This window comes from Podarcis liolepis (genome assembly GCF_965112155.1).
Source record: "Podarcis liolepis genome assembly, chromosome: 9".
In the NCBI taxonomy this organism is placed as follows: Eukaryota; Metazoa; Chordata; class Lepidosauria; order Squamata; family Lacertidae; genus Podarcis; species Podarcis liolepis.
The window spans coordinates 45,737,156-45,763,232 of NC_139564.1; positions in this window are offsets into that span (position 1 = coordinate 45,737,156).

Here is a 26,077-nt window from a genome sequence, read left to right on the forward strand (position 1 = left end):
GACTTGACCTACTGTTCTGTATCCGTTCTCTCAGCTGAGTATCAGTTAAATGCTTGTCTATTGCACTTTATTGCTGGTTGTTTTAACGCTATTGCTATCTTGGGATCCTTAGGAAAGGCAGGGTATATATAGAATTAAATAAATAAATAAATAAATAAATACTTACATAAGTAAAATTAGTAAAATATTGTGTTGTATAGCACTATTCTGGGACTAGGCAAGATTTCAGAGTCATAGATATTCAGAGCTAATTTCCCACAGTGATAATGACACTGCGTCTCATTCTCTTTGCAGTAACCTATTTGTGACCCATCCCCTCCAGTGCTAGAAAGAAGCAAATGTGCAAGTCATCTGGAGTTATTGACGCCACAACCATCTCCCTCCTGCCACATTTGGCATACTATAGCCTGAAATGTGAAGGTGGATGGATGGTCCTGCTTTTTGGGGCAGGAGGTTGAACAGATGGCTTCCAGGCCTTCCAATTCTCTGATTCTGTGAAATGAGGGCAACAGTACAGTTTATATCACAGGGCTGAGGCAACAGAGTTGATAGAGGTCTGACTGCAGTCTATTGCAAATTCTTAAAAAAAAAAAATAGGAAGGAAGAAAAGAAATTTCCTGCTGCTGCTGCTGCTGCTACTACCACTACTACTGTTATTATTACTACCAATCATTCACCAGCAGGTCACAGGGCAGATCGCAATGTGTTCAGTGACGTATTATTATCTCCCAAGTTGCATGAGTCCAGCTGTTGGCCTACAGTCACTCATGGCAGAAGAGCAACATCCTTTATTTCAGCTGGGAAACAGGACAACACATGGCATCTAGTTTTACCTGGCAGCCAAATTTGGTTGCTGTAGCCACAATGACAAGCTTGGCCCATGGTGTATGTTGTATGGAAGTGTGTGTTTTTGCATGCGGCCCATGTTCATGTTTATTCTCTTTCATCAATTGCATTTGTTTTTGTCTTACCAAGTGACAAGGATTCAGGTAGCCAATAAAAGAAACACCAAGTTGATACTTCAACAGGGTTTAGTTGCTAAAGCAAAGTATTTAAAAACAGGGACTTCGCAGCCCTTTGCATTGCTTGAAAAGTTCCTCCAGAAAAGCAGCACATGCTCCCACTCTATTGCTGATTTTTGGATTTCCATCTAAACATAGGCACTATCAGGCCTTATATACTATTTTGCATCTCATATAAACTTTTCCATTGTCCTGGTTGCTGGCTGGTGACTTCAAAGGCTGGCTAGTGGCTGATCCTGTGCTGATCTACCTGGGCAAGGTAAGTATCTTACCCTGATTGTCTTTAAGGGAAGCCCACCACACTTGTGACTGTATCTTCTCATGCTGTGGTCTTATATAACAGAAATCCCTAGCCCCTCCTCATGACATCATATATCTCCACACACAATTAACTCATAATGTAGGATGAAGCCTAGAAGGAATCTATTATTAGCTAAGCAGTTTCAGGTTAATATACAGACTCTGTATACAGTAATACCTAAAGAGATAACTTGTCAAAATGGCACTTTCGTCTCATGTTCACAACATGTGTTTTCCATACATAGCAAATGTACCTTTCTTCAATGTAAGAAGGTTTCCTCTTGGAATCAAGTAACTTCCTTGGAGAGATAAACACTCCTGAAGTCCCGCCACTTGTGAAAACTGCTTTTAGAGCCTTAAAACACTTTTGAGGCATTATCATCTGAGGAAGTTCTTCAAAGCCAGAAGAACTTAGCCAGAATCCTTTTGTCAGCTGCTTAGATCATTCTTCAATACAACAACATTTTTTCATGCTGCATGGTTTGTTGTAAGCCTTGCTGAAGTGTATCTTTCACTGAAGAAAATCTGCACCTTTGAATATAGACTTTTGTGCATTAATATTTTTTTTAAAAAAACCCATACAAAATAGTATGGAACAGATCAGGATGGAATAAGCTGCTCAGCCTATTCCTACTTGTGAGTTATGCTGCCCAGTAGGCATTAAACCATAGCAAAGAAGCCTGTATTAAATGTTTATTCTTTCAGGCACCAATAACTAGCCATGTAGCTCAGTGCATTTGCTTGGACTATTTGAAATCTCCACATTGTAATATTTGCTGTCTTTTTGTCCTAATGCAACTCAGAATACTGATGTTCCACTGGGAAATATTACTTAAAGTATAGTTCAAAATATTGTATGTGAATTCAACACTAATGCTTTCTGTTTTAATCATCTTATTCACTGGAGGAAAAGAAAAGTTTCATTTTGACATTCACATGGCTTCAAGGTTTCCTGATAAATGCATCCCAGCCTAGGGAATTACAGATGCTAACTGCCTAGTATCATCTTGCTTCCCTGCATCTCTGAGTATTTTCATTGATCATCTATGCTGAATTACAGTTTTATTTAAAACAACGTCAACTGGTTTGTTGGGGAGAAGGAATGCTAGGAATTCATCTGCCTTACTTTTAAAACTATACATTGCATGGCTGAGATGTGCTGTCACTGAGACTTAGGGTGTGCTGTTGCAGTGTTCCCTGGTGGATCATCCTTTCCTCCTTTGCCAAGGAGCGGAGTGGGATACAAATCCCAGTATCTCCAGAGCTATTCACATGAATCCAGAAGACTGAGCTCTTGAGAGGGAAAGTGCACTGGCCCCTACCAATCTACCATGGGTGAAAATTAGATCCAGGCAGCAATTGTAGCAACCCAAACCCATCTACTGTGGCATTCCTAAAGTATTGTTATTGTGGAGCAAATTCATAGGAAATCCCATCTGTAGTGGGCTTGAATCAAGGAGTAGGGCTGCAAGGCACAGACTGGCACAAGTTATGGGTAGAGGATATGGCTGACCTTAGCCTTACTGCTCCACAGTACCACCATGAGAAAAGCCAGGAAGAGCTACTGGAGCTTGTTAGCATAGCTGGATCAGGTGACCAGGATAACCAATGGGGCCCTGTTAGTCTTGCATACCTACAGTTGCAAGGGTGACTTCCCAGCTGGAGGACTCAGAGTAGCTGCCGTACAAACCTCTGCAACCCCACCTATGATTCATTTTTGTCCTTGCTTAGGAAATGTTTCTCTCACATGTCTACATATTCCATTTCGGAATAAGTCCTGATACACAAATGGCTGAGAGTTAGGAATCTGTCTCTCTCCATTTACCAGAGTGATTTGGCTGGTGCCAGTTCTCCTTAGTACTCAGAAGCCATCAATAGGTGTATTGATTAGTTTGGAACAGGGTGGAAGCAGAAGGGTATTTATACTCTCTGTCGATTCACTGCTAATGCACAGTAAGTCTTCATTTGCCCTCTGCAGCCCATCTTCTGTTTACTTTGTCAGGCCTGCAGAATCTGTGGTGCAGCTAGTTGGGCACAGCTCGCTAGCCCAGTCTTATGTTGGCTGCCAGGCTCTTAATAACAGTAGCAGGCAAGTGAGAAAGAGGAATTTTATAAGGTCACCAGTGGACCGTCATACATGTTTTGTGGGCTCATTTGGCTTGATGGTTCACAGTTTGTTCTGACCTTCTCTGTGCAATCTCACAGAAGACGAAGGAGGAAATTGAATAACCCAAGAATTAGAAACTCCCCTTCCTTATACAAATGAACCAAAGGTAAAGCATTAGCAGGTGCAGAGGGCTCAATCTGAACCAGGACTCTGACACAGGGAGCTTTAATATTTTGCTCCCACCACAGCTTTGAAATGGAATCTCTGCCACCACCACCCCATACCTGCTCTTTGTATTGCAAGGAAAACTCCCATTCATGCCAATGGAGTATTTTATTCCATTGCCAGTGCAGAGGACCCGATCTTGATTAAGGTTGAGGCACAAAGGATTAAAGCCTTACTATGCCCCAGGAGGATCCCACTTTATACTGGACCCTCTGTTTCTGCTGTTCGTTTGTTTATGAAAGAGAGAGAAAATGTATACAATTGTTATTTATGTGAGAGGTATCACATCTAATCTGGTCCTATCATTAAAAAACTATATCTATAATTTGGTTCTCTGCACTCACAACTGATTTAGGAGTCTATTTCACAACTGGATTAGAAATTTCCAATCTAAATTTAATAATAGCCAATTTGTAGTCATTAGTTTTGTAGCTAGTTATCTCTTAATATAAATAACTTACTTCTCTGCTGTATTATTTGTGACACAGCAGAGCTGTGCTGTACTATAGTTAAAGAGTGTAATCATATTGCTGCTGTACTATTCTAATATATTGCAGTAGAGGAAAACCATAACTCAGAAGGTATTTGTGAAAAATGTCCCAACTGGCTTTTTGACAATAATTAGTCCCTTGGGAGAAAACATGCATTGTTGCACAGAAAAAGCTTTCTTGTCAAAGCTATTGTGTAGGTGTAGAATTCTACACACTTGCAAGAACTGTACATTACAATAATATTAGAAAATGTCATATATGTACCCAAAAGTGTGTGTGTGTGTGTTTTATTTATAATAACTGAGAATACACATCCTGAGTATATTCCGAAGAGGCCCAGCACACTGCAAATAAAGTCATAACTAGATCTGCAATTCTAGAATATAGTGGTAATCATAAGTGATGGTAGCTCCTATATAATTATGGCTAAACAGAGCTGAAAATGTTCATATTTCTAACACTTGGGAACAGCCAATGCTCAAGCTGGGTTTGTTTGCAGCTGTATCTTATGGTAAGTCATTGAACTGCATGCTACAGCATCTGCCTAAATCAGGGGTAGGGAACCTGTGGTCCTCCAGATAATGTTAGACTATTCCAGCCAGAATGACGAGTCATCAAACTCAGTGGAAGTTGTAGCCCGGCAACATCTGGCCACAGGTTCTCCATTCTTGGCTTAGTTAGCTAAGTATCCTCAGACACTGGGTCGACCCTAGCCAACCTAGCTAATTACTGGCTTGTCCTAGACAGGCTTTCTATACAAGTTAAGCCTTGGTTGAACAACAAGTAGTTCCTGAGGCATGGTATCTTTCTATAATCTTTCGTCCTGACTTCCCATCCTGCTCTTCAGTCCTAACTACTTGCTTTGTCCAATGGTTGTTTGTCCAGCTCCTATCTGACCTGAGATTGCTACCCATGGTTCAGCCTAGACACATTTAAGACCAGTGGTGGGAAACCTTTGGTCAACATGCCTAATAAGGCCTGGTTTGTCTCAGATATTGGCCCAGCTGTCCTTGTTAGGCAAACTACACCCCCTTTTCATATGATGTCCACCAAGGGAAACTTCAAGCCATGGCTAAAATGAAGAAGAACCAGGACCACATACTAAGGATGTTCCCTAGGAGTGGTTTTTCTTTTTTCTTTTCCTTTCTTTGTGGTGCCTTTTTCTGCCACCCTTCTAGCTGTGACTTGAATGCAAGCTGTGGCTGCAATGAAACTTTCCCCCTTCACATCCCCAACTTTAACTCAAGCTGTGTTTGCAAAGGAAGAAAGGAAATAATCAGGAGTGCACTCCTGATTCTTTCATTGGAAGAAGGCTATCAGGTGACATCAGGTAATTGACAGGTGGGTGGTCCTATCAACTTGTAAAAATGACCCATAGTGTGGGTGGGGAGCTCAGGTTATAGGACCCTAGCCCTGCTTTAGACTAACTTGCAGCCTAAGTCAGGGATGGTATTAAGGTGGAAATTTGATTGTTTCTTCCACTAGGATTTCCTTCAGTGAACAACTCCAATTTTGAGATGACAATTAGTAAAATATTTGAAGGATATGCTCCTTCCCTTAGCAATGTGGACAGTGTTTCTGTGAATTAGGTAGGTGGGTAGAGTTATGGTAGTTCTGGAAATGGTCCGGCTTGCACAGAACAGTTATGAAGAAATGTGTAGCAGGAAAGCAGGAATACCCAGAGGGGGAAATAAAGGCAAAGAGCATTGTGAAAAGGATATCTAAATTAACAACTGCAACACAGACTAATAACGCTATTAGTAGCACCAGTTGTTTGTAACATTTAACTGCTAAGTTCAAGTAACTTGTTAATTCAAGAACACAAGGGAATACATTATGTTTGGATAACCCCATTGATTTCAATGGACTTAAGAATTGTTAACACTCTGCTGGTTTGTGGCCAAATCTCCCCTCAAGACTAATGCCTGAATTTGGCTGAATTTAAATGTCAGCCATTTTCCTATCATTAAGGAAACGAGCAACAGAAATATTGGTGGCGCCTCTGTCCATCTCCCCATATCACAGTCCCTGTACACATATCGGTGACAGTCAGACAGTCAGGGTCACTCTCCCGCTCAGTTTCTTCAGCCTGCAATAAAATCCTGTGCTGTGGAAGTAATGGCTCTAGTCTGGATCCAGAAAAAACAAAAAGCTGTGGCTGTTGTTCAGTCGGTAGCCAGCCAGCCAACTGGGCCACCAGTGGCTAATCTCCCTCTTTCTCCCACCCTCCTCAAGTCTCTCCAAAGCACAGGTGTCCATTGGACATTTGGAAGAAGCTCACAGAGGCAGGGTAGTGCCCTTGGGCTGGGAGGTTTGTAGCTTCGGGTTGCAGCTGTCCTCTTGCGCGCGCACACACACACACACACACGTTTATTTTTATGTTCTTCATTCCTCAAAATAGTGGTGTGGTGCACTCACTAAACAAGGTGAGTCCCCTTCTTGGTTCTCCCATTTGCTACAGTTGCCAATGCAGCTAGTGGCTGATGGGAAAATATTCCCACTAAATTCAGACTTAATGGACTTCTTTTCATTTCATTTCTTCTAAAGAGATGCAAGAAAGCTCCAAGCTGGAATGATTTTAATATTTTTTTTTCTATAAAGTTTTCCACCTTTTTTTTTTTTTAAAAAAGATTCACTTCTAATTTAGGGCAGACATAATCAAACTCTGTTGAAAATGGAACCTATCTTTGAAAGGCTTAAGGGATGATTTTTCTACTTATTTCCTACTAATTCCTTCCATGTTTTGACAGGCATTCCATACACCTTCTGAATGGGTTGTCACTCATTTACAGGCTAACTCAGCATGAAAATGGCATGTTCTGTCTCAGTATTAGAAGCTGGCTGATGTTTGAATGACTGACCTTAATCCTTTAGAGAAAGTTCAGCAAATGGGACCCATTTGATTTGGCACCACTGGTTGCCATTGTAGGCTGCAATGTCAAAGGAAACCTCAAGGTGGCATTGGCTGCCTTTCATTGATTTTCTAGGAAAAAAATAAAAAATTAGTTCTACAGATTATATAAATTAAATCACATTACTTTCAGGAAATATTGGCAGCTCTACAAACAAGCAGCCCTATAGTCCGTGTAACTTCTCCCCCTACTTCTCCTGCATATATTCCGGCTTAAACTATGCGTTATGAAGACCATGTGAATTCTGTGGAAATGCATCTCCCCGGTGATGTTTAGTTGAAGAAGATTCATTGCATGATTTCAACAAACTCTTGCTACCTGCAAGTGAAGGCCAATGAAGGCTCACATTTATTATAAAAATGGTTCCCAAATCTTCTCTAACCCCTGACCATTTGAAAACTGCTGGAGATCTTGGTGGACCACTTAATGATTCTTCTGCCTATTGTATCAATTGTCAGGTGCTGTGCTAGACGCTGCATGGTTTTCTATTGGTTTTTATAGATGTGCCACTGACCATCTGAATGAATCCCGGTGCATGGAGCATTGTTTGAGAAACTCTGTTTCGGCCTCAGTCCACTTCTACACCTATATTAATTAGGGTTGAACAGAGAGGAGTTTAAAAGTGACTGGCAAGTGTCCTTTGTGAAGTTCCAAGTGATTGTGAATGATTGCAAATAACTCTAATAGAACACCACATAATATCAGAGAATGCGCTACCCTCGTGCATTGATATGCACAGCACTTATGAATGCCATGACAGAATGGAAAAATCTCGTTTCTTCACAGAAAGCATAAATGGGACAAAAGTGTGTATTGCAGCACATCTCTTGTGGCTGGGGTGGGGGGAGCGCAAGCAGGGAGGGGAGGTGAAGAACATGCAGAAAAGGATGATAATGAATAATTATCAGCTTTGAGGCACAATCATGAGAGCCAGCCAAATCCACACATGACACAATGGTGAGACATACGCAATAGACATAATTACTCTGATCACTCAGCATTTGAATGGAACTTAAGTTCCCATAATTGTAAAACATCAGCCATGACTGCTGTATGTACAGGCAAAGCAGAAACGCCGTGGAATTGAGGTAACTTACAAAGAGATAATAAGTGTCTCAGAATGTCTGGTACTTTCCCTTTAAATCAAACTTTTGTTTGAGCTGTTTTTAAGGGAAGAAAAGGAAGAAGTTTAAAAAGTGACATTGTGAGTGTTGGAATATGCACCTCTGTTGGTCCAGATTAGGGGTCAGCAATCTTTTTAAGCTGTAGGCTGGTCAACTGTCCCTCAGATCTTGTGGGAGGCCGGACTATATAGATATATTTTTTTGGGGGGATGAATGAATTCCTATGCCCCACAAATAACCCAGAGATGCATTTTAAATAAAAGCACACATTCTACTCATGTAAAAACACCAGGCAGGCCCCACAGATAACCCAGAGACACATTTTAAATAAAAGGACACATTTTACTCATGTAAAAACAAGCTGATTCCCAGACCATCCGCAGGCCGGATTGAGAAGGCAAATGGGCCGCATCCGGCCCCTGGGCCTTAGGTTGCCTACCGCTAGTCCAGATGCTTGACCGAATGTTATGTATGTCTCCAGGGAACTGCTGTGGTGTTTTTACCAGTTTTCAAATGAAGCATATAATGAAGACAATACACAGTTGAGTTTGAGGTATGATGGATGTTCTACTTTCCAAGAGGAAGCCCATCTTCACGTACCGGATGACATGCTTAAACCCTGAAGTCTCTTTGCTGCTTTTCCAATCATAGTCTGAAAGATATAAATCCCACGGTGTGTGTTTTCTCCCTTCTAGATTACTGTCACTACGCACACCAGCTACTAGTTCACAAAAGAGAGTGCTTCTTTTCAGCAATGAGTTTAGTACAAGCACGTTAATACATGGCTCGTGGTTCAGAGCTGTGTTGACTGATTAAGGAATCTGATAATAATACTAAATCAAGAATAGCAAAATTTTCTAACCACCACTATGTATTATATACATCATTCCAGCCTCAAAGAGTTGGGCAGTTCTTTCACAGAAGCTTATCAGCACTTTGTACTTGTGAAGCACAAATTGTTAAGAAAACAGTTTCTGTAAAGAGGCGCAACTGTTTAGCTTAGGAATGACTTGTTTGAAACTGCTATGCCTTATTTGTGCCACAAGGAGGAAAAAGTGTGCCAGGAACCCCCCCCCCCATTAAAACACTACACTATATACTGGCAGTGATTTCTAGACTTTTCATGGTGAGAATTGTGACATGGATATTAAATAATTCTTCAATACTGGGACTCATCCCTTTCCTCCAGAACACTGGTGATATGTGATAGGATGTGATGGAGAAGCACTTACAGTGGTACCTCGGGTTACAGACGCTTCAGGTTACAGACACTTCAGGTTACAGACTCCGCTAACCCAGAAATAGTACCTTGGGTTAAGAACTTTGCTGCAGGATGAGAACAGAAATCGTGTGGCAGCGGGAGACCCCATTAGCTAAAGTGGTGCTTCAGGTTAAGAACCGTTTCAGGCTAAGAACGGACCTCCAGAACGAATTAAGTTCTTAACCCAAGGTACCACTGTATTATATTGAAATAGTACAGATTGATCCATGGGCTTATATTCAATGTAGCACTAAGGAGATTGTTCTATCAGTGCAAACATTTCTGCTTGTCCAATGGAACTATCTCCCCACCCCTATTCTGTTTTGTGGGTTCTCCTAATTCTCCCAAGCAGATTTGGGGAAGGGGGACATGCAAGGGGAGGTGAGAAGGGAAGTTCCCCTGTGCTAATGGGAATCATTGTGCTGGTTTCTGCTACAGCAACAATTTGGTTGGAAATGATCCATGGACTATTACTTTGATGCTTTCCAACTTCACTCATCCATTCAATTTATATGCCACTTATCCAACTCCGCCCCCCAAATGCGCTCAAAGCAGCTTACAGCAAAGAAACAGGGATGCATTTCAAACAAACAATACAAAAGAAATTTCATAATAACATACAAAAAACCCACACATTTCAAAATTGTAAATATAAATTGTAAACATGCAGCATGCAATAGCAAAAATAACAAGGGCACGTCACAGTTTTGCCTTAGTACTAGGAACCCTCCCCCTCCCATGTTCACAGTCCCTCTCCTGCAGCAGCTTCTTATAAGGGAAAGTCGGGGTGGGGGTGTAGCTGGAAACACTATTCCCTTGATGCTACTCACTTTATATCAGTGCCATTTCTCTTTGGGAAACTGAGTTTGACAAGGATGGATACAAACAGTCAAGTAAATGCCAAAAGATCAGATGGTGCTGAAAACAAGAGGCAGGCGCTGCCTTCTATGTTATTCCAAACAGGAGCTATTTTGATTATATAGTCTTTCTATGGAATGCAGAAGCTATTGCGGATGGAGCTGTCCAAGGTAGCAAAAACACTGCTTCAGAGGGACTTGCACAGCTTATGAAGATGTAAATAGTGGCACAATTCTTTGCCAGAAGGAACCTCCCCGATTTGGCTTGATCGGCTGTTGAGTCAATACCACTCATTCACATAGCCAAAATAAGTTAAAGTGATGACTAATTTGGTTTGCCTCTTCCCACCCCACTTGGAAACGTTTCTGGGGTGTGGATCTGTCAAGAACATGATAAAGAACCTGACGCTTTTGGTACCCTGGGGAAGATTTTAATTTTAGCTAACTTTGGTATTTGCACATTTTTCATTCTACTCCCCATTGCTTTTGGTACATTTCACATGAAAACTGACAAATGGTGCATAGCTCATTTAAAAAAGGGGGGGAGGGGGAATCAGACCTGTAAGTAACCAGTGTGGATATGTTGCAGGAGACAGAAGCAGAACTAATGCTAAAGTACACATGTTTGCAACCATTTACCCGCTTCACCAACTATCCAAATTATCTTTAGTACATCAGCACCAAGGGTCCATCAGCATTTGAAAACATCACCCACTGAGAGAAGCATTAGAAGTAAGGTCACTTGGGGAAATATCGACATAAAGTATAAATAGTAAAAGAACATTTAGAAACAAGGGTCCTTTGTAGTGTTGCTGGGTTGTTTTCCCCCCTCATATCCCTTCTGCAAAGCAGAGATGTCAAACACTGTATATTTTAACACCTAAAGACACACTTACGTAGTCTTTGGTGATGCTTGAATTGAGAACTCCTGTTTTCACTCTTCTTGTTTTCTTCACACCAGAGATTCAGAAAAATAAAGTCTGGAAGGACAACTCTCTATTGCTTTGTGAATTGACAGCACTATGAGGCTTCAAAGCAACAGGTATTCTTATGACAAATGTAAATGGGGAACATTCAAATAGTTAAAAATAAATAAATGAAAGCCAAAAAAAAAGAAAGAAAAGGTTTCGCCCTAGACGACAAAAAAAAATTGATGCCATGCTGATCTCACACAAACTCTTCTTAGTGCTTTGACTGGTAAGAACAGCTTCACCTTGACACATACCTGTTCCAGACATGTAGTTTGTACTCAGTTAATGGTATTGATGTAGAATAATGTGAGTTGGAAAGTAGCTCATAGGTCATCTAGTCCAAACCCCTCCATAGGAGCAGAAAACTCATAGTTACATCACCCCTGATTGGTGGGTTTTGTATATTCATTATTTATTTATTTGTGTATATTCATTGTTTATTTATTTGTGGTTTTCAGCTATCGCTTGCCGGATTTTATTTGTTTGCAAATTTGTAAACCACTTCACAGCCTGACACAATCAAAGCATGTGCAACAAGACAAAGAAAGGTATAATGATTTCCTGGACCAATTGTTTTCCTACTTGTGGACTTTAATAGGAGGAGGAATCTATAAACTGTACTTATTAGAAATGTAATGCTGATTTTTTAGCGGCACTGTTCGTCTCCTCCTCCTCCTCCTCTTACAATTATGCTTTCCAATTACCTCATCTGGGTTCCTTGGACTGACAGAGGTAGAGTTTGGTTTTTCAGGATACGAACAGTAAACCAGTCATTCTGAACAACGGCGACGGTAGTTTTTTCTCACTCCCTGAGCTGACTTTTCCCCTTTCTGCTATGGCTCAAATGATCACGTAAAACCCATCTGGCAATCTGGCACCCCATATTGGCTAATTAAACTCATCTGCACCTGCAAGCTTGCAGATGAAGTCTAGACAAATGTTCCACATCCATCCATACAGAATGTTCTCTGTCACTGAGAGAAGACTGAACGACAGACTTCTACTCAGGGTGCCATGGTGCCAGGCTGTTCTGACAGGTCAGTTATTACCTCTAGAAACTGGTGCACGCTTCAGACCAGGCCTTGCTTTATGCCAGTCAGGTAACTCCTATTCCCCCTGAGAAATCATGTTAGGGCAGCAGGATGGAAGCAATCTGTTCCATGCAGGCTGCAGAGAACCACCCCAATGTTGGTATATATTGTTGACAATGCCAGAACCTAAAGATCAAGGCTAGCATGAAGGGAAAGACTTCTGAAGTTCAGCATTCTGGTCAGAATGTGGCTTCAAATTGCAGCCAACTTAGGAGTTTTAAACTTCTAATGCAAATGTACACTAAACAGTGACTTGCCTTTGTCCACGTATCATATATTTCCAATTTAAAAAATGGATTTCCTTGCTATTTTCCCAACAAGGCTTCACCTTGCTGCACGATGACATCTGAATTATTGAAAGATTGCATCCTGACTGCAAGACTCACAGAATGTCTGAAAGAGCCTAAAACTACTCCAGACAGTATAAATAATGCATAGCCAATTCTTCTTTCTGCTGTTACGGCAACACTGCTAGTTATTTACAGCACATTTTCAGAGGGCAAAATATCACACTTTATTAAAACTTCTCTGCCATTCAGGAGACTTGATCACAGTTTCTTTTTGGAGCTCCTCAATACATTGAAGCAAATGAAAAGAGGGGGCAATCGGGACGTGACATTTTGGCAGCTTTACGAGGCAGCTGCTCTAGCTGTCGATTAGTTTTAAAGATGAGAATAGATTGCATCAGGCAAATTTAGTTAGAAAAATATTATTGATCACTCATCTCTGGCCATGTGAATGAGCTCTTATTTGTTACCAGGGTGGAGGTATAATTATTCCCGGGGGGAAGGGAGTTCCAGTGAGGAGTAGTTTATTGGGAATTATGAGAGAATTTAAACAAACAAGCAAACAATAATCAAACTAAGTTTCATGAGAATGCAATAATGACTCTGTAAATAAAGTCATCTGCATCCCTGCCCTCACTCCTCCTGGAACATTTGCATAGCTGCTTGTTTTTAAAGTCTTCCCTTCTCTGAGATGATTTTTTAGTTTGAGTTTTATGGACAACATAGAGATGATGTGAGAGTTAACAGACATAAAGCTCAACATGCAAATTTCCCCCGTTGCCACTCCTACTGCCACTTGAAAACCATTTTGAGTTTGGGACAGCCCCTTGTGAGCTCAGCTCAAAGTGAGGTGTGCACCGTGTCTTTAACACTGACCTATCAATAACCCACACACATTCCCCAAGTAAAGCAGCAAACATCAACAGTAAAGCCTGACTGACCTTGAGAAACAGTAAGAGAACAATGAGCTCCAGACATTCTTTTTCTTACTTGGATTGTTGGTGGTTAGTCGTTTAGTCGTGTCCGACTCTTCGTGACCCCATGAACCAGAGCACGCCAGGCACTTCTGTCTTCCACTGCCTCCCACAGTTTGGTCAGACTCATGCTGGTAGCTTCGAGAACACTATCCAACCATCTTGTCCTCTGTCGTCCCCTTCTCCTTGTGCCCTCCATCTTTCCCAACATCAGGGTCTTTTCCAGGGAGTCTTCTCTTCTCATGAGGTGGCCAAAGTATTGGAACCTCAGCTTCAGGACCTGTCTTTCCAGTGAACACTCAGGGCTGATTTCCTTAAGAATGGATAGGTTTTATCTTCTTGCAGTCCATGGGACTCTCAAGAGTCTCCTCCAGCACCATAATTCAAAAGCATCAATTCTTCGGCGATCAGCCTTCTTTATGGTCCAGCTCTCACTTCCATACATCATTCCTGGGAAAAACCATAGTTTTTACTATACGGACCTTTGTTGGCAAGGTGATGTCTCTATTTTTTAAGATGCTGTTTAGGTTTGTCATTGCTTAGTGACTTAAAAATAAATAAATCATCAATCAAATTTGATTATTGGATGGTGAATATAAAGTTAAACTTACAAGAGTGGAAGATACAGTTCAAGGCAAAAGGGGCGTAAAGTTATCTAGACTCCCACCCTGGCTTTATGGTTCAGAACATAGCAACTAACTCTGCTGCAAATGCTGACCCAACACCACAGGCTATTAAGAGGGGCAATGAGTCATTATCCCTTTATAGCTACTTGGCTTCCATTCATAACATTCATAAAGATTACACTGGTTTGGGAACCCTGAGGTCACAATCATAGCTCTAGAATGACCTGAGACCACAGGAATCTGTATAACAATGTTCGTTTTATTTATTTCATTTGTTGGTTGTTATATTTTATTATTGCTGATTATTTGCTATAAAGCAAATGAAAAAGCAGATTTTTTAAAGACCCATAAAAAATGATTTAAATAAAATCATTAGGAGATCATTTGGTCCCATGATCTACCCTTTCCTTCTCCTCTGTACAATTTTCTATGCCCAGACTCCTCAGAGGAAGCGAAGAGGGAGGAGGACTTCTCAATATTGCCAGAGTCCCTGAAGAGCCTTTGGATCCAGAATGTCCTACCCAAGGGCTGCCTGGTGGCTCTCGGACCTCCATCTTCCACAGGGACAGAGGCAATTTGGATGTTCAAGGCTGCCAATAAGGTGCCTAGCCAGTTGCATGAGAGGCTACTTGGGAGGAGGAGGAGGAAGCACATGGAAGCACCTGCCCTAAGAGGCAAGGCCTCCAGCTTCTACAGGTGTACAGGCTCCTCACTTGATACTGCTCCTTCTACACTGCTGGCTTCCTGACCTGGGAAATGGACAGGTATTTCTCTACCATCAAACTTCCTGCCCTGGCATCTCCCAAAGTGCACAAAGTTGCACACAACCATTGTCACAAGCAGAAAGCAGATTTGATCTGTTTGAAGATTTTGGACACATGTTAGAATGTATTCACTAATCAGATGCCCTGGATAAACTCTTACTAGCAGTAAGCTGAGATGGAATGGGATGAACATTTCCCTCCTCTACTCATATCCACAGTTAAATACTCCTGCATATGGAGTGGCTTTTGTGCATCCCTTGGTAAGATGGTGCAAATCTGTTCACCAGAGAGCGGGTGTCAGGAGGAAAAGTCTCAAGACTTTCCAGTTGCCAAGGCAACTGGGGTAGTGTTTCCTTTCCCCTAGTCTGCTGTGCCTTAAGTGATTTGTGTGAGCAGACAGTGAATGCATATTCCAATTTGCACCTGCATGCACATCTCATTGACAACAATGCAATGTAAATAGATGACATCTGAATATGAATGCTCCTCTGGATACACATTTTGAATGTGGATGTTGTTCATCCACACTGCATTGCTTTCAATGGGACACACATCCAGATTCACAAGTAGTAAAGGTAAAAGGTTAAGGACCCCTGGACAGTTAAGTCCAGTCATACTTGACTCTGGGGTGCAGCGCTCATCTTGCTTCAGGCTGAGGAAGCCAGTGTTTGCCCACAGACAGCTTTCTGGGCCATGTTGCCAGCATGACTAAACCACTTCTGGTGCAATGGGACCCTGTGATGTGTACCAGAGCACATGGAAATGCTGTTTACCTTCCCACTGTAGCGGTACCTATTTATCTACTCGCACTGGTATGCTTTCAAACTGCTAGGTTGGCAGCAGCTGGGACACAGCAATGGGAGCTCACCGCATCACGGGGATTTGAACTGCCAACCTTCCAATCAGCAAGCCCAAGAGACACCAGAGCAATAGTTTTGCCACGGAGGAGTGATGGGCAATGAAACTGCCAGAGCAGCACAACAAAGGAAAACAGAGGGAGAGGAGTTGCTTCAATTACCTGGGCAATGTGAATGCATTCCCCCTTTCCCCATATTTTGATGAAGTTGAAGGGTGGAGGAACTAAGTCACTTCTAATCATTGGCTATATGGCACTGTCAAGTCATAATATCTTACTATCCACTCCCTGACCAGCTGAGGAAATAGAGACGCTTAAAAACAAACAAACAATGAAACCAGCAGCACATGTGGGACAATGGTGTAAAAATTGAATGGAAGGTGTCTATGCGGGCGAGGAGAGTTCTCAACACTTTTGCCAGCTCTCAAAAGGGCAATTTTCACATTGAAAATTAAACTTCTTGGAAACACACAACAGCACTAGCTTATTAATGATGTTTGTGTCCTAGTGCTGGCACAAGGGGATGTTGTTGATCCATATTTTAGAGCTGGGGTTGCAGCTCCTTGTTCTCTGCACAAGTCTTTGCACCAGATACTTGTAAAATTCCATTTAAATACCCATAACATTAAAAGAAACTTACCAGATCTCTCATAGGCTTTTAAATTTGAAATTAATGTTAAAATCTAATTAAGATCCTACTGGTAAGTACACATCATTGGAATATTATATGAAATGGAACTATTAATAAGATCTTAGTTGTTTAAATGGGGGAGGAAAAACCGACCTCTGCAAATGAAAATCAAGTTAATTCAATAAAGCCTTATTGGAAAGGCAGTGTAGAGCTGCTGCCTTCATTTTCTTGATAGTCTTCTTTGCAATTAACACCTAAAGGGCAGTCTGAAATTGAACAGGTACAGGTTTTTCCATCACGGTATCATTAAACTGAAATAAGCTTACCTGTTGCATGACTTCTTGTCAAAGGGCTTCTTGTGCAAGCAGAAGGCATTTCCTGTAGTCCAAAGGTGGTTCCTGGTTTCCAACTTTTTGTGCCTCCAAATGCAGGACCCTTAATTTTTCTGTCTAAGAGTTTGGATTTGATATCCCGCTTTATCACTACCCTAAGGAGTCTCAAAGCGGCTAACAATCTCCTTTACCCTCCTCCCCCACAACAAACACTCTGTGAGGTGAGTGGGGCTGAGAGACTTCAGAGAAGTGTGACTGGCCCAAGGTCACCCAGCGGCTACATGTGGAGGAGCGGAGACTAGATGCCTCTATCTAATGCAAAGGACTAGATTCCTCTGTCTAGCATTCCACGTACAGAATCTGACTGGTCTGGCCCTTGACTCTCACTTCAGCACCAGGCATGGAACAACATCCTTCATCATGCCCAAGGACAGCAGGCTGGCATAGCAGCTCCAAAGCAGGTGAGGTTATGGGACTCATGAGGAATGGCTGTGGGCCTGGTGCCACATCCAGTTTCTGCAACCCATTGAAACATTTAAAGGAGAAATTGAGCTACTTCTATCAGCATATTGATGACAATGCAGCTCAAATCTCTGGATGACAAGTTTCATATAGATGATAGCATGGAGGATGAGACTGACCCCTGTGGAACCCCACATTGAAGGCTCCATGGGTCCGAGCAGCATCTCCCAAGCACATTTCTCTGAAGACAGCCATCCAAATAGGACTGGAACCACTTCAGGGAAATGCCACCTCGTTCCAGTTCGGACATCCATTCCTAGAGGATACCATGGTTGGTGGAATCCAATGGTATCAGTGTTCCAGACTTGTGAATCAGGTGACAAATAAGCCTAATACATCATCATCATTAAACCTTCAGTGGAAACCATTAAACGAGTGTGGTAATACTTGATTAATACATAAGAAACAAAGGAACAACTTTGATGCCCTGTTCCTACTTTGCACAGAATGGGAGAAATGTGCATTAAATTCTCTATTAAAACAAATTCTGATGACAAAAGCAACGCTCTTTTCCATTCAATATTCCTGAGCCCATGCAATCAATGTTCAATAGGTGGAAGGGAAGAGCAACAAACACAGTATTTTCAAGGCTTCAAAATTCATTTCTGGACCTGAGTTTTCATGGGCATCTCTAGGAAAAACACATGTGGTAAACAAGTCCTTTGGATCCCTTCCCCAATTATTCTCCATCATGCACAGCTCACTGCCATCTATTTCTCTAGAATGTGGGATTTATTTTTTTTATAAAAAATAAAATAAAATAGAGAACTGAAAACCACAGAGAGGAACAAAGTTGGTATTGTTACTAATCAGTATTCCATAGAGAGATGTGGACTTTGAAAAGGGGGACAGAAATCAACCTGAAGCCATATTGTTGATTAGAGGCCGCCGTGGCTCCTTGACAAGTACAAAGGAACAGTTGTGTCATGTGAAATCTCTTCAGAGTCGTGCTTCTAAAGCATGGGATTTGAGAAAAACCAGGGGAATTCCAATTCAAAGAACATTGCAAGAATGAATTATTCATACCACCTGCTTGTTAAAATCTTGCTTATTATCAATCACAGGTACATGATCTTGCATCCTTGATGGCGTTTGTGAATATGAAATACGATGTCTGGTGTGCTGTACATCTAAGCCGTAGCATTTTACTGTCTCCTTCAACTATGGCACAATGCTAAGCATGCCTACTCAGAAGTCAGGCCTGTGGAGCTCTATGGAATTTACTCCCAAGTAAGCGTGCTTAGGAGTGCAACCTTAGTTTTGCACAGATGGTTGTTGCTATATCAGTCCAAGAGAAAGAACTCAGATCATATCCTAAGCTAAGCCATTCTGAGCATGGCGTTCCTGTTATAGTTCTCGTTGGTTAAACGACGAGGTGAAAGAGCTGGCAAAGACCAAATTATATATCACTGTAACAACATCCCTCAGGGTGCTCAGGTCAGAATATAAAAACAATTTGCCTACTGTAAATGTGCTATGTTAATATATGCATATTTCCCTTGGAAAATGCCAAAAAATAACATTACTTTTAAAATATAACTACAGATGGTCAATCATTAGTAAGTACACACTCAATTTTTTAAATGCACTTCAATACTAACCCAAGGCAATTTTCAGAAGCACAATAAAAAAATAATTAAGCATGACAGCAGCAAAAAACACAACTACATTGTGCTTTAAAGAGTAGCCACTGATTCTTCAGCAATCTGACTTACTCAGTAAATAAAAAATGACAAAACTTTACCTTCTAGCCTATTGTTTTGTTTGTATTTCTTTCTCACCTCTTCTGTCCTGCAAATAACCCTATAATAAAACCCTATGTCTAGGTGTCAGCAGAAAAAATGGTCTGGAAATAATATTCATGCCAAAGGTTCTGCCCAAGAACAACTTGCTTTGCAGCACTTAAATGATTTGTGATTAGGGGTGGGCTGCTTCCCCCCAAGTTGACATTATTATCTCTCCTTTTGATTAACAAGTGACACCACGTAATAGATAACAGGAGAGTTCTAGAGGCTTGAAACTTTAATTATATTGAACTAACCACACCTTACATCAGATTTCCCCAACCTGGTGCCCTTCAACTCCCATCATCTCTGACCATTAGTCATACTGGCTAGAGATTATAGGAGCTGTAGTCCCAGATATCTGAAGAGTAGCAGGTTCTGGAAGGCTGTCTTACATGAATGATTAAATCCCAGACCAAATGTGGTGGAAGTAGTATTTGCCATTTAAATTTACTGGCAAAATCCCAATTAGCTTTGGTGAAAGTCTGGTTGTACTCAACACTGGAAAAACTCAAACCCATATTCAAATGGTCACAGTGAGAATACTCTGGTATGGTGCTTCCCTTCCATGATATTTGGCAAATGACTTCCATTGCAAGCTGTTTAATTTAATTAGAACTTCAAAGGACTTTCAGTAATGAATACTTATCTACTTTGCCTCACCAGCCCGAAATGAAATTTATGATAAAAAAAACCCTAGTTGTTAATCAAGTAAGAGATTATGGACTCACATAGATAGAGAATAGGAAAATCATTCAAGCCAATGCTGGGGTTGACGAGAACTGGCAATGACAGCCAAATCATATTTTACTCTTTTTGACATCTATTAAGCTGAGTTTTGGCCTTCAGAAATGGACCTATGAGGAAGACGTATAGAGGAGCACCCTCTGATGTCTAGCAACTATTTGTAAAGTGATTGATTGACTTAAGGCTCATCCACTCTTCCTTTTGTGCCACACATTCTAGGCATAGGTACACGATTTCCAGGTCCAAAAAGTTTTCTCCCCTTTATCTACTGCTTTCCCCAGGAATGCCTGCGTTTTATTGCTGAATCAGAGCAAATGGCAATTTGTAGAAAAGCTGTTTGCAGTTTGCTCTGATTCAGCAGAATGTGGGTTTTCCCAGGGACGTGTTCCTAGAAATGTGGTACAAAGGGGAAGATTTATATGCTTAGTTTATATATATGCCACCTTCCTCACTGAGCTATACCCACTTGCCTTACCTCAGCCTCCTATCTTCAGAAGGGAGCTGCTTCCAGAACTCTAAAGACAATTTCTGGGCTTTGAGATTTATTTATTTATCCTTTATGTAGGTAGGGACGCGGGTGGTGCTGTGGGTTAAACCACAGAGCCTAGGACTTGCCAATCAGAATAATAATAATAATAATAATAATAATAATAATAATAATAATAATTTATTATTTGTACCCCGCCCATCTGGCTGCGTTTCCCCAGCCACTCTGGGCGGCTTCCATAGAAACCAAAAATACACTAAAATATCACACATTAAAAACTTCCCTGAACAGGGCTGCCTTAAGATGTCTTCTGAATGTCAGTAGTTGTTTATCGCTTTGACATCTGATGGGAGGGCGTTCCACAGGCTTGGAAGGTCAGTGGTTCGAATCCCTGCAACGGGGTGAGCTCCTGTTTCTCAGTCCCTGCTCCTGCCAACCTAGCAGTTCGAAAGCACGTCAAAGTGCAAGTAGATAAATACGTACTTCCGGCGGGAAGGTAAACGGTGTTTCCGTGCGCTGCTCTGGTTCGCCAGAAGCGGCTTAGTCATGCTGGCCACATGACCCGGAAGCTGTACACCGGCTCCCTCGGCCAGTAAAGCGAGATGAGCACCGCAACCCCAGAGTCGGCCATGACTGGACCTAATGGTCAGGGGTCCCTTTACCTTTACCTTTATGTAGGTATTTTTTTACATTTTTATCCCACCTTTCCTCCAAGGAGCTCAAACTGGTGTACATGGTTATCTCCTTTCCTCTTTCCTATGAGATGGCTAGGCTGAGAAAGAGTGATTGGATCAAGGTTACCCAGGGAACTTCATGTCTGAGCACACATTTGAACTCTGGTCTCCAGGCTTCTAGTCCAACACTCTAACCATTGTGTCACCCCAGCTGGGTTGAAGCAAAAGAGACAGAGAATAAGTTTTACCCAATACTAATGGCAACAGTATTTCTGCAAAACGCCTGTGAGCTAAATTCAGTTCTGGTACTGAAAACGATTTCCTAGGCTCATTAGGTGCTAAGATGCACCCTGTTGTTTAATATGGATTATATGTCTTGAGTAATTGGCTCTGAATAGGATTTTGGGGGAGTTTGGGGGTTTTACTAAAAAAGCAAAGTAGATCCAGGATGTCTCAAGCCTACCCACCCATCTATTACAATGTGGAAATTGCCATGAGATAGCAAGAACTAATATGTAAAACAAGTCTACATGAAAAGGCCTGGTGTCCCCCCCCCCCCATCATTAAAATATCATACAATGATATTTCTGAGACTCTTTCTTCAGAGGTAGAATTCTGTCAAAAATAGTAAATATGTATACCTTAACTGCAGTGCTAGAACATGTGAAAGATTGTTTGCATATGAATAACGGAGTGACTGTAGTTTAATGAAAGAGATAAACTCTTTGCAAAGATTACTCTTCACAAAAACTTTTTTCTTTTTAGGGGACACATCTAAATATTTCGCCCTTACAAATGGATTGCATTTCAAAGCTAAAAAAACTCCAAAGTTGCATTAGGCTGCATCTGTTCTGAGTGCCAGGGTTTATTTCAACAACATTTAAACTGTGCTTGTCAAGTAAATTACATAGCCAGGAAATACAACTGACAAGTACATTGGTAGGAGTACAGTCTGAACTGCTTTGAATGTTAAGCACTCTCATTTACAGTATCCGTGAAAGAAGTTCTTAATGGAAAACATCAAACTCCTCCTTGTGAAAGGTTTACATGTCTTGGAGCTGCAGTTCCTGACTTCCTTTGTCCTTTCTGTCAAGAATTATTTGGTGGAAGCATAGATGCCTTCTTCCCTCCTGGATTCATCAGCATTCTTGCAGTGGGTTATTTCTGTTCTTTGCTGCTGATGCTGCTTTCCATTTTGTGCTGCTGGACTAAAAAAAGTAGAATCTGACAGGAAAAGTAATGCAAAATATCCATTGACTTTAACAAGACTTTTGCTTTATTCTTCCTTGAAGCACATTTTTAAAGCATTCCACTGCTGTTCCCTTTTTATATCACCTGTGTTATTATTGCTATTAATTTCATTCATCCAGAGCTTTCCAAAGTGTCATAGAGATGCACAAAATGCACAGAGCTTACAAATATTTAAATATAAATAAAACAAGAAAATTTGATACAAAGATGCTTTGTCCTCATTAACTAGCGAACCTGCAGTCTCATTCACTCACAGAGGGTACCAAAATGGCAAAGATACATCTCAATGTTGGATAGAAAGCTGACATGTTAAAAACATCCTTTTCTCACAATGGCCAACCAGATGCCTGCAAGCTACACATTTGGTGCATGTGTCGTGCCAAACTACAAAAATCTGCCAAGGGAAATGTTGTATGTTTCTTGTGCAAACCACATAATCTGAAGATGGCACACCAGGCAGTAAATAGTGTGGAGCTTCCCCTGTTGGATATTCACTTCATCAGCAGAGAGAAAGGAGAATGGTGACTGGCAAGGGCTGACTGTGACCAGGAATCATCATTGACAGGACAGAGCTAGCTGGTGTAGTACTTCTGTCTCCGGCTGCTGATTGGGCAATAATGAGCTGGGGGATGTGATCACCCTGGGAGTCCATTAGGGAACCAGAATCAGGTGCTGGGTGATAAAGCAAAGCAAGAAGTCTGAAAAAAGAGAGTCACAAGGAGCTCCTTATGAGTGTTCTTCCTTGCACACCAAGACTGTTTTAAAGGCACTTGGTACTTTTCCTCTCACAGTAGAAGCAGCACGGTGGATCCAGATGTGGATACAACCCTTTAATGTCCTTCAGTTGAGGCCTGGTAAATCCCAGATGGGAAGCAAGGGAGTTCTCCTTCAATGAACACACTGGAACAGAGTCAGAGCATTGGTCCATCTGCCTCATCTTTAGCTATGCTGACTAGCAGCATGAAGCAAAGCAGCCCCTTCCTATATAGAAAATAACCTCTACTTTCAAGGGAGCAAATACATCTAACTGTGGACCCAGCATTACTTCTATAATATCTATAGTTATTAGGTGAAAAGGGGATTATTTTCCTAGCAGGGTGTTAGAAGACCTTGGTGTTCATTTCAAAATCCAGTATCTTCATCGAGATGAACATTAATTAAGATAAATGGAGTGTCCTTACTCATCATTTTAATTGGATGAAAAGATGGTGACTGATTTGCTTCTTTCCCTTGCTGCCTCAGATAATGAGAAATGTAATATTGTTATTGAGAAGCGGGATACGAGGGTCCCATATACACCTGTGTTTGCGATAGCATTAAGAGCTTAATGAAGGTGGTGGAGGCCTCATTATCGATAAAATTCAACTGGTGGTATTTCATGAATTTCTTTTGTTGCCAAGCATAATTGCAGCTTTAATCATGTCTTGGAACACTGGGCCTATTGAATAATGTTATCTGTACCTACCGCTTTCAAGAAGGAGCTAATTAGGAAGACAAGGGAATGTCCCTTCTCAGGGCTAAGGCCTCCTGACGAACCACAATTGTACTTGAACATTCATTCTCTCCACTCAGCTGAAGCTTCTGCATAGATTAAATCACTCTCTAAATCCTTTCCGTGAGGATTTCCATTAGCATATGTTGCACCTACTTCACACATGAAATTGATAGAAATGTAGTGATGTAAGTGATCTGTCCCTTAGGTTAGCCTATCTCAACCTGGTGTCCTCTAATGTTATGGACTCCAGCTCTCATCAGCACCTGTCAACTGGGCCAATGGTGTGATGGGATTTGTAGTCCAAAACCTCTGGAAGGCACCAGGTCTGGGAAGGTAGCCCCAGGTAACTGAACATCATTTTGAGATTGTCAAACATGATGTTAGAGTGCAATTTTAAAACTTCCGAAATGGCTGTGTATTTTACAGTAATCTTGCAAAGCTGTTGAAACAGAGTTCTTGTATAATTACACAGATCATAGGAACTAACAAAACAGGGTCATTCTGGTGAACATCTAACATTACTTCCCTTTTAATAATTATAGTTTAGTAGGATGAACGCTGGAAAATCTCCCCTTCCAATAAAAACGGCAGTGGTTTGTTTGTTTGTTTGTTTTTAGGGCTGGTTGAAAATGTTTTCTCCAAATGTTCCATGCTATTTGTTGGTGGTGAAATTGAGCTGGAAGGGTAGATATCCCTCAAATTGCTGATGGGGTGAAATTCTCCAACAGTTTTTTTTCTCTCAGACATGTTTAGTTTGCTTAATATTGAATGAAATTCTAGCGAAGCGATGGCCTAAGAGAGGAGGCTTAAAAGGAGTAGGGACCAAGTCCATTGCTTATTTCTAAGATATTATAATATTTTAAAATAATAAAACTGAATGCAACAGTTGCTCCCCAAATTTGTGGAGGAATTCATTTTTCAGATTGAATTCATTTTCCAGGATGAAATTTACCAGAAGTTGCGTGGGGGGGGGGACTTGAAAGGGGAGGGGATCAAACATTTGACAGGTACCTTTCTCCCTCAGCTCTAGTTTTGCCTCTTCCTTTTTTTCCCTTTCCCTTTTCTTTTTGTATGTTAGCTAAACGAAAACCCTGGGGAGAAGCTTCACACAGGACCTTTCTATCAAACTTTTCTACCAAATATTTTACTACAAAATCCACATTTCTGAACATATTTGCTCTCAAGGAACGTGTTTTTGAATTCATTTCATTCTAAAATATACTCTCTCTTTTTACACATTTTAATATATATGTATGCATGGAGAGGGTGGTGCTGTGGTCTAAACCACTGAGCATCTTGGGCTTGCAGATTGGCAACCAGTTCCTGCCAACCTAGCAGTTCAAAAGCATACCAGTGCGAGTAGATAAATAGGTACTACTGTGGAGGGAAGGGAAACAGTGTTTCCCTGTGCTCTGGCACTCGTCACGGTGAACTGTCCACCAGAAGTGGTTTAATCATGCTGGCCACATGACTTGGAAAGCTGTCTGTGGACAAACGCCTGTTCCCTTGGCCTGAAGCGAGATGAGCGCCGCACCTCATAGTCACCTTTGACTGGACTTAACCATCCAGGGGTCATTTACCCTTTACCTTTTCTCCATATGTCTGTACATCTGAGAACTGCATTGCAAAATCTCAAGTATTGTGAAATCTAAAGGATAACTGCTTCCCCAGCTGCACATTAGTCCAGAATGTTCAGGTCACTTTAGTTCACAGTAAAATTTGCAAAGAGAGTGTGCTTAGTTCAGTCTTCCCATGCCCCCAAAGATAAATAGTGCTGTAAAAGAATTTACATAGCATATTCACTTAAATGTTTATATGGGTGCCTGCAGCTGAATTTCTATCAGCTAGTCAGGGCTATTGATATGAAAACCTCTCTCTATACTCTATATTTTTAAGGTGCAATGTATTCTCTCCAGATGCATAAGCTCCTTGCTTTGACAGAATATACTTCAATCATCAAAAAATGTCATGGGTTTCCATTTTTATTACTTTTTTTTAATCTATTGACTCTAGAACAAGCTAATGTTCATTTAGCACATTGCACCAGGGTGAAGCAGGCTGCTAAACAGAGGCAGGGTGATTCTATATAGCTCCTTGAGATTTGTTTATCTGGTGACTAATGATTCATCTTTGTTCTTTGTTGGAGGAAGAAAAAAATACAGTACCCTGGTTGTCTTGGCCATGCATCTTGACTTATGTTAAGTCAAGGATTCCTCCTCTTACTGATCTGAAAAAGTTTGATCTGTGCCTAGAGAAAACTGGAAATCAGATGCCTGGAAATGCCTG